The 13,015-nt window shown below is 41.6% G+C and overlaps 1 protein-coding gene across 1 annotated transcript in view; it reads right to left on the bottom strand.

Moving 5' to 3' along the window:
- The window catches only part of SYT5 (synaptotagmin 5), a 211,523-nt gene that overhangs the window by 52,185 nt on the left and 146,323 nt on the right, over positions 1–13,015 (bottom strand). The gene's annotated exons all lie outside the window — the stretch shown is intronic.

Genomic DNA, 13,015 nt, shown 5'->3' on the forward strand with positions numbered 1-13,015 from the left:
GGCAAACATCTGCCCATTCATTTGAATGGGTTTGCCGACGTACTGTGCAGACGACCTGTTATTTACGCGTCGTCGTTTGACAGCTGTCAAACGACGATGCGTAAAAATACAGCCTCGTCAAAAGAAGTGCAGGACACTCCAAAAACGGACGTAAAAAACGCCGCGAAAACAGCGCGAAAAACGCCGCGAAAAATGCGAGTTGGTAAAAAAACGTCTGAAAAGCAGGGTCTGTTTTCCCTTGAAAACAGCTCTGGATTTTCAGACGTTTTTGTTGACTACGTGTGAACATACCCTAATACTGACAGGCAATAATGCTTTGGAGTACTAAGTATTCCAAAGCATTATGTAAGCAATGGATCGCAGCTCCTAGCCCCTTAGTGCGACAAATAAAAAAAAGTTCAATCAAGTTCAATAAGATTTAATAAAATAAATAAGCCCCGCCCAAAAAAAATAAAAAGTTAAAAAAATTATAATTAAAATAATTAACTTTAAAAAAAAAAGGAAAAAATAAATACAAAATTGATATATACTATCGCCACAATTGTAACAACCTATAGAAAAAAGATAAACCGTGAGAAAATATAACGGAATTGGTTTTCCCCTTTCCTCCCGCGGAAAGAATTATAACATTTAAACAATAAATTATATGCACTGCGCTGTGTATTATAACATTTTAATGTGACTTAAAAACCTGGACAAGATGTGGATTGCATAGAGGACACTGCTTTATCTGCTGTAAAGTGAATTTACTCTTTTTATTTATTCTTTATTTTTACTTCAAGAAGTTGCCTTAGGGTCCACGTAAATGGCCAACATGGGCCATGTAAATGGGCGCCGATTAACAAGACATTTAATTGATCGGCATGTTTGCTCCTTTTCACAAGGAGCAAGCGTTTGCTCGTTCATCGGCTGATCGTTGCCCTGTTTACACAGAGCAATTATCGGGAACGAACAAGCTGTGACGCCCGTTTGCCCGATAAGTGGCCAATGTAAAAGGACCTTTAGGTTTACGGTACCGGTGCAGCCTGCGTCGCCTCTACAGACACACTTGAATGGACCGAGTGATCTTTTTCTTAGACAAGGCCGAAGCTCGTAATTGCTGGTTTAGTAGGACAGTTCTTCATCTAAAGGTCGGTGCACAAATATCTTCTGCTCACTACCTTGCATGGATTTTTGTAAAACTCTTCACACACATTCACTGTGGATCAATATTTATCCAAAATGCATATGTTACACGTGTTTTGTAAAAAAAAAATGAAAAAAAATTGAAAGAGCAATCTATTGACTGATTCATTTGAGACTGAGGGCAGGCTTTTTTGGGTACTTGTACATGAAAAGGGAAAAGTGTCAGAAATCCATCGTAAATTACATTCTTGTGTCGGAAAAAGTTGCGTACTAGATTCATATATATGATATTTGCCCTAATGGCATGATTTTCAATGTATTTCCACCAGAAAAGTGGCGTAAATACATTAATAAATCATACACAATGTTGGATTTTTTGGGGGATCCAAAATCATGGACGCATGAATCAGCGTGTATACATGTGATCTTATGTGCCCCCTATAGGGTACCATTAGCTGCGATAACCCGCAACATCGCTGAGCGTATTATCTGCATGCAGCTCAGGCCTAAAAGGTGACCATCAAGGGAGGACAAGGTTAAAGTACATGAAGATATGTTTTGATCTGTATATGAACGTGTGGAGAACAAGCTCCCACCACTACTGGCGCCTGTTTGGAGATGGAAATATTGGATGTTTTGGTGCCAGTTGGACATTTGTGAAAGGGGTTAGTCCAATGCACCAAACAGGTGAACACTGAACACAAGTGACCTAAGACTGGCGCGATTCACTTCAATAAGGCTGAGCTGCGATACCTGACACAACCCATGGACTGAGTGACGCAGTTTATGGGAAAAAAAAGTGGATAATTTATTCGTATATTAGAACACTTCATAAATAATTTAATTAATTCTACAATTAATATCTACATCTTTGGAAATAAAACAAACAACTAAGGAAACTCTAGATACTTGGATATATCACTTGAAAGGTGGACAGGGCGTATCTGCCTCAAAGCACTAAGCACCGTCTATATAAACACTGGGTCACCAGGGATCATATATAAATATACTCCGCCTCATTACATATATTTTCTGGTGCTTTGCTTGGACAATTAAGATATTGGTGCTTTATTTTGATTGCATCTTTATCTTCCAAAAACATCGTAATCCAAGTCACAATGTATCATTTAGGAAAACATTGCTGCAAGGTCCTCGTGGGCGGGTGACATTTCATGTTCCACAGCACGGATGTTCCAGAATAAGTGACGTGTCAGCCATATTTGTATCATTTTTGTTGAATGTTACCAATTACTTAGGTGTTAGCAAAACATCCTGTTTTTATTCCAGGAAAAGAAGATATCCAGCTGGCATGTAACCATGATGTACGATCTGTCGTCATTGTGTTAACCCTGTCTGTGACATACGTGCTGTCGTTTATTATTCCTGCATTCTGGCTACTTGGGATTACTATATTCCTAAAACAGTTTACATCTAGGTCAGTGTTTTCCATCAGATGCCCTATAAATAGACTCTATCTAGCAGAGAATATTTAAAGAGGTTTCCACTTTCAGAAAATTAATGTTATTTTTTTGTCAAATTAAAAGTTAGAATGTTTTCAATATATATTTTTTGTATTAATTCCTCACAGTTTTCAAGATCTCTGCTTGTTGTTATTCAGTAGGAACATTCATTGTTTACTTCCAGTGAATACCGATGGTCATGTGATGGTCACAGAGGGGCTGGGATTGATAGAAGACACAGCTCTGATACACATTCTGTAACTGTAACAAGCCGTGCACTTGTGTGTCCATCACATGACCATGGACAGAATTGTACTCACTGGAAGTAAAAAATGAATTTGTGGATTCTTCTTTTACAGTTCAAAAAATTCCCAATGCAGTCCGTAAAAAAATTAGTTTGCCCCAATATTGGTCCTGCAAACAGGTTTTTAAAGTAAAAATGTAGCAGAGCTGTTTACGCTTCATTTAAGCCTTCCCTCAAAGATATACGCCAGGAGAATTTCCGGACATATACATCTGACCGAAGGTTTCTGCTTATGCCACTTTATATGAAGGAGGCATAGTCGATAAAACGGGATTCAAGAAAAAGGGTACCAATTTCTGGGAGTCTGCGGTCTCTTCACTATCTATCTAATCTATCTAATCTATCTAATCTATCTATCTATCTATCTATCTATCTATCTATCTATCTATCTATCTATCTATCTATCTATCTATCTATCTATCTATCTATCTATCATTTTTATAGTACAAGTGAGTACTATCTTAGATATAGACTTTTGTGGAGAACTGTACATAATTGTCACAGCCTGCCATGGATTTAGTAGGGGGAAGCATGTTTTTTAAAGAGACTAGAAGACAACACATGATAACCAGTAAAGGGCCTGTTCACATCAGCGTTTGGGTTCCGCACATCGGTTCCGTTCAGCCTTTGCGTCAGAGAAATTGTTGAACGGAAACTATAGCTTCCGTTTGCATTACCATTAGTAATTTCAATGGTAATGCTTCTGTTTCAGTTTCTTTCAGTCTGTTTCCGTTCCATAAGGTTTCAGTTTTTTTCACGGAAACAATAGCATAGAAAAATGGAACCCGAACGCTGATGTGAACCGGCCCGAACCTTGTTACACATAAAATATAATCAATAAAACAAACAGAATGATTGATGTAAAGGCTATTCTGGAGATAGGGTCGGTGGTATGAGTACTTACCTTTCCTGGCATGATCTTAAAGTTAGAGAACGAAAGCAAACAGAAAAGAATGGAAAATGCATAAATGAACAGATGAAAGACTGAAATGGAATGAAGCAGAACAGAAATGAAAGGAATGCAATTAACGTGATCAACAGAACAAAAAAATTTCAACTGATTTTTTGATAATTTGACTATCATTGTTTTTAATTAAAACATAATACTATAAAATTGTGCACGTTGTTCATTAGTAACTCTATTAGACGTAGCACACCAGATATTTGAGCTTACCAGGATTCCATCAGATTTCCACAGAAGATTGCTTGTTGTCACACACAAGAATACACACCTTTTGACCTTAAGGACAATGAACAATTTTTTGATTTTGTCTCTTTGCATTCTGATGGTCATCATAACTTTTTTTAATCTTTTGGTTAATGTAGCTATACGAGGCCTTGTTTTCTGCAGGACAAAGTGTACTTTATTGATGGACTATTTATTGGATATATGCATTAGGGTTCAACTTAGATTTAAAAAAATGTGGCCACAAATGGTAGAATTTTTCTTATTTTGCTGCAGTTTTTATAACAAAAAATTATGACGTACATCGATCATCTTAAATGATGTTGAAAATTTATTGTACAGGTTGTTACGGCCATGATGATACCAAATAAGTGTATATTTTTTATCTACACTTTTCAGAAACGTTTCATTTTTTTTGAGAAACATGTTTTTGACGGACTGCGCTCCAGCTAGTGAAGTACTATTATGGCACTGTGTGGGAACAGATGAAAGGACAACTTACAATTTTGAAAAAAAAAAATTATTCCAAAAAGCATAGAGAAATAACGGGCCAAAGTAGGTTTAAAAGTTTATAAAAATTTTTTTTTATGGGATTCGAACTGATGCCAAAATCCATCAATTGCATCAGTGCTCATCAGGGCAATCATAACATTTCTTTTTTTTCACATAATGCATTATAGGTATGATTGGCTGATGAAAAAATGGATGGAACTGATCAGCGTCGGACTGGGGTTCCTTGGACCCACCAGAGGAGGGGTCCACCCACCATCTATATAGACCATGTACATGTCCACCTTCCATTTCATCATAGTCCTTGTTGTTATCATTGTACACATAGGACATATAATCAATAAGGTCTAATAGGTAATTTGTCAATCATCCCATAAGAAATAGATCCTAGTGGAAAGTGATTGGCTCCAAAGAGCTCCAAATGGTGTTGTCTTCTACTGGACATTTAAGGCCCATTAATGTGTTAAAGCCTGGGCCCACGGGAGAATTCTCTGGTTCTCTGGTGGGCCAGTCCGACCCTGGAACGGATGCAAATAGGCATCAGTTTTTTCAATCAGTTATGATAATTATTGAGTAAAAAAAAACATGCTGCATGATAAAGTGTGCGCCATATTTTTGTTGAAAAAGTGATCATGACTGATTAGTGTGCCATATATTTTATTACTGAATGCCAACTATATCTGCAAACTGAACTGAAGAACTGGGAAACTGATGAAGCATGCCATGGAATCCAACTGTAAAAAAACCTCTGGTATGCCTCCACATAATATTAAGACCCATGCACCTCCATGGGTACCCTATTATAGCACTGCACATTTTAGCCAAAGTTAGAAGTGTATCCAAAAGAGGAAAAGTTTCAGTCATTCCCGGGGGCGTAACCTTTCGGATCAACCTCCCCCCCCCAGCCCCAGATAAAACAATAAGGAAAAAAGCCTTTACTCAACACTCTTCCATCTTCTCTTGTCCGTATACGGCCTGCCCAGATACCCTCAGGCTGCCACATTAGACCTGGCCTGTGCTGCAAAGCATACGTCCTGATGTTGCCCATGCATCAGGACCTTGTATGAGGAGCGGCACAGACCACCTAATATGAAAGCCTGAGGGTATCCGCGGTGGGCCCCTTCCCCTCTGGGCCAGGTCGCACTTTTGTTACGCAATTGTTCCTTCCTTTATACTTTCCCTTCCTTTTAGATCTACTATTGGATTCGATCTGCATTTCAGTTTTTTTCACGCACCCATAGACTTTATTGGGCGAGTCTGGTCTGCAAAAACGGACCACAAAAGGACATTCAGTGAGTTTCTCTCAATGTACATAATCTCCATGAAGAAAACCACACAGACAGCACATGGATGAGAAATAGGTTTGTGTGAATAAGGCCTTACTGCTAGATTTCCCCACAGATTGCAGCTGATCTCTGAGGGTCAAAGCTGGGGGACACTTTGTGATCAGCTTATTTTCAGGGGACCATTTTCACAATTAAGTGGGTTTTACACAGGAAGATTATCGTGCAGACGAGCGTTAATAGTATTATAGAGTCGAAACACTGCTGTGATGGCCAGGTTTACACAACCCTAAGTGGTTTTACAGAGGGAGGGGGCTCCGTCCGATTGGTTGCCAGGACAGAAGTATTGCGTTGTATTGTTAAAGCCGTCAGGAGATCGGTTGTTCAAGTACCGTGGAGGTACTAATAAAAACTGTTAAAAAAGTTTATATAAAAATAGAAGAAAATCCTAAAGGAAAAAAACATTTATTTCCATTACAAAATGTGTTGTAAGGGGATGAACAATGTTTAAATGAAAAAAATACAAAATACACATAATTGGTATGCCGTATCCGTAACAACCAGTACTGTAAAAAATAAAATGTTATCCTGCACGTTGAATGCCGTAAATAAAAACCTAAAACACGAATCCAGTATTGCTGTTTTTGCTCAAAAAACAAAATAAAATGTGAACAATTGAATGTGCCAATAAAAACTTCAACTAGTCCTGCAAAAGATAAGCCATCACAAAGTTACGTCAAGGAAAAAATAAAAATGATACGGCTCTTATGTGGCGATTATTTTTTAAAAAGAAGTGTTTTTATTGTTCAAAAGTAGCGAAACATCAAAAATAGGTATACATTTGTTATCGCCATATTCGTATCAACCCAGAGAATAAAGCTATTATGTTATTTATTCTGCACTGTGAACGTCGTAAACAAAAAAAAAAAACAATAACGGAATTACTGTTTTTTACTACACCCCCCTGAAAAAATAAATTACATTTATACGACACATTATTGGTTCCCCAAAATGGTGACATTTAAAAATACAACTCGCCCGACAATAACCAAACCCCCTCTTACGACTACGTTGACAGATAAATAAAAATGTATGGCTCGCGGAATGCGGAGATGAAAAAATCGTTGCGTCCTAAAGGCCCAAACTAGGCCGCATCCTTAAGGGATCATTCCCGGGGCCCAAACCATTCACAGCCTGATTATGCAAAGCAGCTAGCATGTTCATAATTTGCTGATTCTCTTGTCAGTGGTCTTGATAATTTTGAGAAATGATGGAATCGTTATTCTTTGCTCCTCTGCAGCAACCTTGGAAAAATATTAATATGAGAATTTTTCTTACCTTTACTCCACTATCTATAATTAAACTATTACCAACCTTCTTTTAACAATTATTTCTTCATAATATTCCTGGAAAATATAATTGCCTGTTTCCACAAGCTCCTGTAGTTACTATAATTGCATCATCGCAGAATTATTGTAAAATGAGTGCCATTTTGTTAGTGCTTATATTATTTTGTATGATCATTTCCTTCCGGCTTTATGGAAAATTGTCTGAGCAGTAGTTTATTTTTATTGTGAGTAAAACTGGATCCATCAATACCAATATAGCATGAATACTCATTTAGCAGGGATATGGTGTAATACAGGAATTGTCTACAGGCACATATATACAGTTTATAGAGGCATTTCATTCCTAATGCTGTGTTCACACGTCCAGTTTTTGCTGTTGTTTTTGCAGCAATTGTTTGTAAAAATGACAAAAAGTACCCTCTTGCCATTTGGAAAAATATATATTCAACCACCGGTTAGAAATAGGGCACAGTAGCTGTATGTGTGGGAGAGCATCGAGCCTGGATCTGTGGGGCATCTGTGGCTGTCATGACAGGCAAGTGTGTCTGAAACTCTCGGATGGCTCTGTGGCTAAATAATCTGTGGGTGGCATTGTGGCTGAATCTGTAGTGGCAAATGTGGTTGTCATAGGGGGCATTGGTGGCTGTAGCTGGTACTCCTGGGAGGCATTGTGGCTGCATGTAGGTATCTGTATCTTTCTGGGGCCGGTGTTAAATGGACTTCTTGGGGGCATTGTGGCTGGTTATGGGGACATCTATATATTTATATACGTAGCGGATTGTGGCTGGCCTGGCGGCATCTGCGTCTGCCGGGGGGGACATAGTACGCTGGAACCTTAGAGAGGCATATCTGACCGTCATGAGGAGCAGCCTGTGGCTGTCATGGAGGACATGTGATGCAAAAGCAGTGAGTCAAAGATGTCTGAGTGGAAGACTCTGCCAAGGTGGATCATATAGTAGCTGGAAGAAATCTTCATGCCAGTTTAAGACATAGATTGAACATTGCATGGGTGAATAAGGTAGGTGCTGTCTTCTATTAGTTTGGACTATTTACAGCTTGGTGGGGCTCTATCTATCTATCTATCTATCTATCTATCTATCTATCTATCTATCTATCTATCTATCTATCTATCTATCTATCTATCTATCTATCTATCTATCTAGGGGCGTACTAAAGACTAATGGGCCCTGGTGCAAGACTTCAGCTTGGACCTCCCTACCCCTCCCCAACAATACCAGACACCTGCACGCACCTATGCCCAGCCACCATGCCCACCAGCCCCCATGGATGCCCCCACAGTATAATTCCCCCATAGCTGCTTCCACAGTATAACACCCCCACACAGTATAACGCTCCCCATAGCTGCCCCCCACACAGTATAATGCCCCCCATAGCTGCCCCCACATAGTATAATGTCTGCTATAGCTGCCTCCACACAGTATAATGCCCCCATTAGCTGACCCCACAGTATAATGCCCCCACACACTATAATGCTCTCCATAGCTGCCCTCACAGTATAATGCCCCCCATAGCTGCCCCCACAGTTTAATGCCCCCACACTGTATAATGCTCCCCATAGTTGCCCCATATAGTATAATGCTCCCCATAGCTGCCCCCCACACAGTATAACACCCCCCCATTCCTGCCCCCTCCCAGTATAATACCCCCATAGCTACCCCCCACAGTATAATGCTCTTTGAGAACGACGTTCTTCATTATAGGCTTGACTTCAGGGTTTTGCCTTCTTAACGCCTTGTTTTGGGAATTGGTTTCTCGTTGTTCCTGGCGTTCCTATGCACTCATAGTTGCTCTTTTTATTCTCTAAGCCAAATATATATATGATGATTATCAACATTGTCCCTTTTATAAGTGAGCGTGATCACATGTAGCGGCTAAGGAACAATCCTGATAACCAATATATATTATTGGATAACTATGCCTGCAATTCTCTTATGTAAAATAATTGTGTCTTGGTACTTTTTGGAGATAAGGGAATTGCATGCACAGTAATTCCTTAATTACTCCAAAAAATAAAAAAAATCATAAATCAAAATAAAAAATCATCTGTAGGGTTGACAAAAATCTAGATTTTTTTTTAAATCGCCCAGCCCTACACACAGTGATAACTCTGAGTAAAGATAATGTAGTAGGTGTCACCGGCAGTCCTATGTAACACCACAGATAAAACAATGATAAATCTCTGAGTACAGATAATGTAGATGATACCTGCAGTCCTATGTAACAACACAGCTAACACAGTGATAACTCTCTGAGTACAGATAATGTAGATGTTACCTGCAGTACTATGTAATACCACAGATAACACAGTGATAACTGTAAATGATCTGCCAGGCACAGCTTCTTTATCAACGCCCATAGGTAATCAGTCTGCACCTGCTTCTAGGTCTGTGAGACTTACTCCATCTTCCACCACTCAGGATGGCAGGCTTAGGAGTGGGAGAGCCTATCGCAGCCTGGCCAGACGAAGCTAGCTCCCGCCCTCTGTCTATTTATACCTGCCTTTGGTCCAACCTGCCTCCCTGAAGGCGTTACAGTGCTTCCTGGGGTTCGCTAATTATTACAGGAGATTTATTGCTAACTTCTCGGTCATCGCTAAGCCTCTTACGGATCTCACTCGCAAAGGTGCTGATCTCCTCCACTGGCCTCCTGAGGCTGTCCAGGCTTTTGAGGTCCTTAAGAAGTGCTTTATCTTGGCCCCGGTGCTGGTTCAGCACAACCAAATGGAGCCGTTTATCGTGGAGGTTGTCGCGTCCGAGGTGGGAGTGGGGGCTGTCTTGTCCCAGGGTACCAGGTCCCTCACCCATCTCCGTCCCTGTGCCAATTCTCCAGGAATTTTTCGCCCACTGAGAGTAACTATGATATTGGCAACCGCGAACTCTTAGCCATTAAATGGGCATTTGAAGAGTGGCGCCACTTCCTGGAGGGGGCTAGGCACCAGGTAACGGTCCTTACCGACCATAAGAATCTGGTTTTCCTAGAATCTGCCCGGAGGCTAAACCCGAGACAAGCCCGATGGGCGTTAGTTTTTACCAGATTCAACTTTTTGGCTACCTATAGGGCTGGGTCTAAAAATATGTAATGATGGGGGTAGGGAAACAGACAAGTGAGCCCTAATCTACCCGCCACTCAGTCCCTGCCTACTTGCAACGACCCGCCCTAGGCGACGGGGTACAACTGGGCCACGGTCCCTACACTCAATAAGTGAAGGACAGACAAACAGACAAGGGAACACAGAACCTAAGGGAAACGGGGCAGTTTGCCACGGCAACACCGTGAGCAACAAGAGTAGTAAACGAGCCGAGTCAAACCAGGAGAGTACGAGGTGCCAAACGCAGAGCAGGAGAGTAGTGAACAAGCCAGGGTCAATACGAAGCAGGGACAAATAGTACAAGAAGCTGCAGCAGGGCCAGGAAACCAACAGAGAAGATTCACAAGCAAGGAGGAACAGGAAAGGCAGGTATAAATAGACAGGGGGCGGGAGCTAGCTTCGTCTGGCCAGGCTGCGATAGGCTCTCCCACTCCTAAGCCTGCCATCCTGAGTGGTGGAAGATGGAGTCAGTCTCACAGACCTAGAAGCAGGTGCAGACTGATTACCTATGGGCGTTGATAAAGAAGCTGTGCCTGGCAGATCCTTTACAGATAACTCTCTGAGTGCAGATAATGTAGTAGATGCACATGTAGAAATACATACACATACAGATACAGGAGCGTAGCTAAAGGCTCATGGGCCCCGGTGCAATAATTTAGCTTGGCCCCCCTACCCCTTCCCAACATCACCAGACGCCTGCGCACGGCTATGCCCAGCCGCCTTGCTTGACAGACCCCATGAATGCCTCCACAGTATAATGCTTCCCATAGCTGACCCCACAGTATAATGCCCCACGCAGTATAATGCCCCCCCATAGCTGCCAACACAGTATAATGCCCACACAGTATAATGCCACTGTAGATGCCCCCACATAGTATAATGCCCCCATAGCTGCCCCCACAGTATAATGCCCCACATAGCTGCCCCCAAATTATATTGCCACCCATAGCTGCCCCATAAAGTATAATGCCCCCATACAGTATAGTGCACTCCATACAATATAATGCCCCCATACATTATAATGCCCTCATAGCTGTGCCATACAGTATAATGCCCCATAGCTGCGCCATACACTATATAATGTCCCATACAGTATAATGCCCACATAGCTGTCCCATACAGTATAATGCCCCACACAGTATAATGCCCCCCATAGCTGCCACATACAGTATAATGCCCTCATACAGTATAAAGCCCCCATAGCTGTCCCATACAGTATAATGCCCCCAATACAGTATAATGCCCCCCATAGCTGTCCCATACAGTATAATGTCCCCATACAGTATAATGTCCTCCATAGCTGCCGCATACAGTATAATGCCCCATACAGTATAATGCCCCCTATAGCTGCCCCATACAGTATAATGCCACATAGCTGTCCCATACAGTATAATGCCCCCATACAGTATAATGCCCCGTTAGCTGTCCTATACAGTATATTGCCCCCATACCGTATAATGCCCCCTCAGCAGCTAGAATAGGAGCCCCCCTCCCATACCCAGTATAATGCCCCCATATGTATGTAGTTAATAGAAAAATAATAAAATAATTACTTACCTATCCCCGTCGGGTAGAGAATCCTTCTCCTCCGGTCTGTGCTGTGAGTGACTCCGCGCAGACAGACGCGATGACGTCACTACATCGCACCTGCCTGTGCCGAGCCATTGAGGACGCAAATATACTTGGAAGCGTAGTCAGCGCTGTGTGGCAATGAGGCCTTCAGGCTTGGGTCTGCAACCGTTGCGACCCCTATGGCTATGCCACTGTACAGATACATTATAGGCACTTAGACACACAATTACACACACACAAAGGCACATTTACACACATACTGGAACTTATACACACACACACACACACACAAACACAGAGACACACAGACAGACTGAACACTCACATCTCCTTCCTCACAGGCTTCTTGCAGGTCGGGCTGTGGGCGGAGCTAACTGTGCCTCGGATACCATGTCCTTGACAAATATATATTAGATAATTACTTACCCATCCCCGTTCCCACGACCAATGGAGGAGATCCTTCTTCTCCTTTGGCCTGTGCTATGAGTGACTCGGCGCAGACAGGCGCAATGACGTCAATACATCACGCCTGTCTGCGCCGAGCCTCTCATGGCTCATGGCGCAGTGAACGCTGGAGCAGGGAGCCGTCAGCTCTTTGCTCCATCATTGAATTCAACTGTATCTGACGTAACCGGGATCAACGCAGTCAGCGCTGTGTGACAATGGGGGCCCCCCAGACTTAGGGGCCCCCATTACTTAGGGGTAACTATAGGGGCCCGTTCGCAACTGCGACCCCTATAGTTACGCTACTGTATCTATCTATCTATCTATCTATCTATCTATCTATCTATCTATCTATCTATCTATCTATCTATCTATCTATCTATCTATCTATCTATCTATCTATCTATCTCTCATATATCCACATCTATCTGGGTAAGTACAATTTCCAGAAAATGTGCAATATAAATGTAGGACACAATCTTTATCAACATTTCTCGTCTCACATTTTTCTTTCTAGTAAGTATGCATCCATCATTGACATTATAATCCTCATATTACCTTCACCTCGTATGTATTATTAAAAAGGAGAATAAGGGTGAATAAAACAGGATGGCAAGGCCCTGAACATGTGTGTATCGCCAACATCAATTGTTAATGAACGGAGATAATTCAA

Source organism: Rhinoderma darwinii, chromosome 10 (genome assembly GCF_050947455.1).
Source record: "Rhinoderma darwinii isolate aRhiDar2 chromosome 10, aRhiDar2.hap1, whole genome shotgun sequence".
NCBI classification, from domain to species: Eukaryota; Metazoa; Chordata; class Amphibia; order Anura; family Rhinodermatidae; genus Rhinoderma; species Rhinoderma darwinii.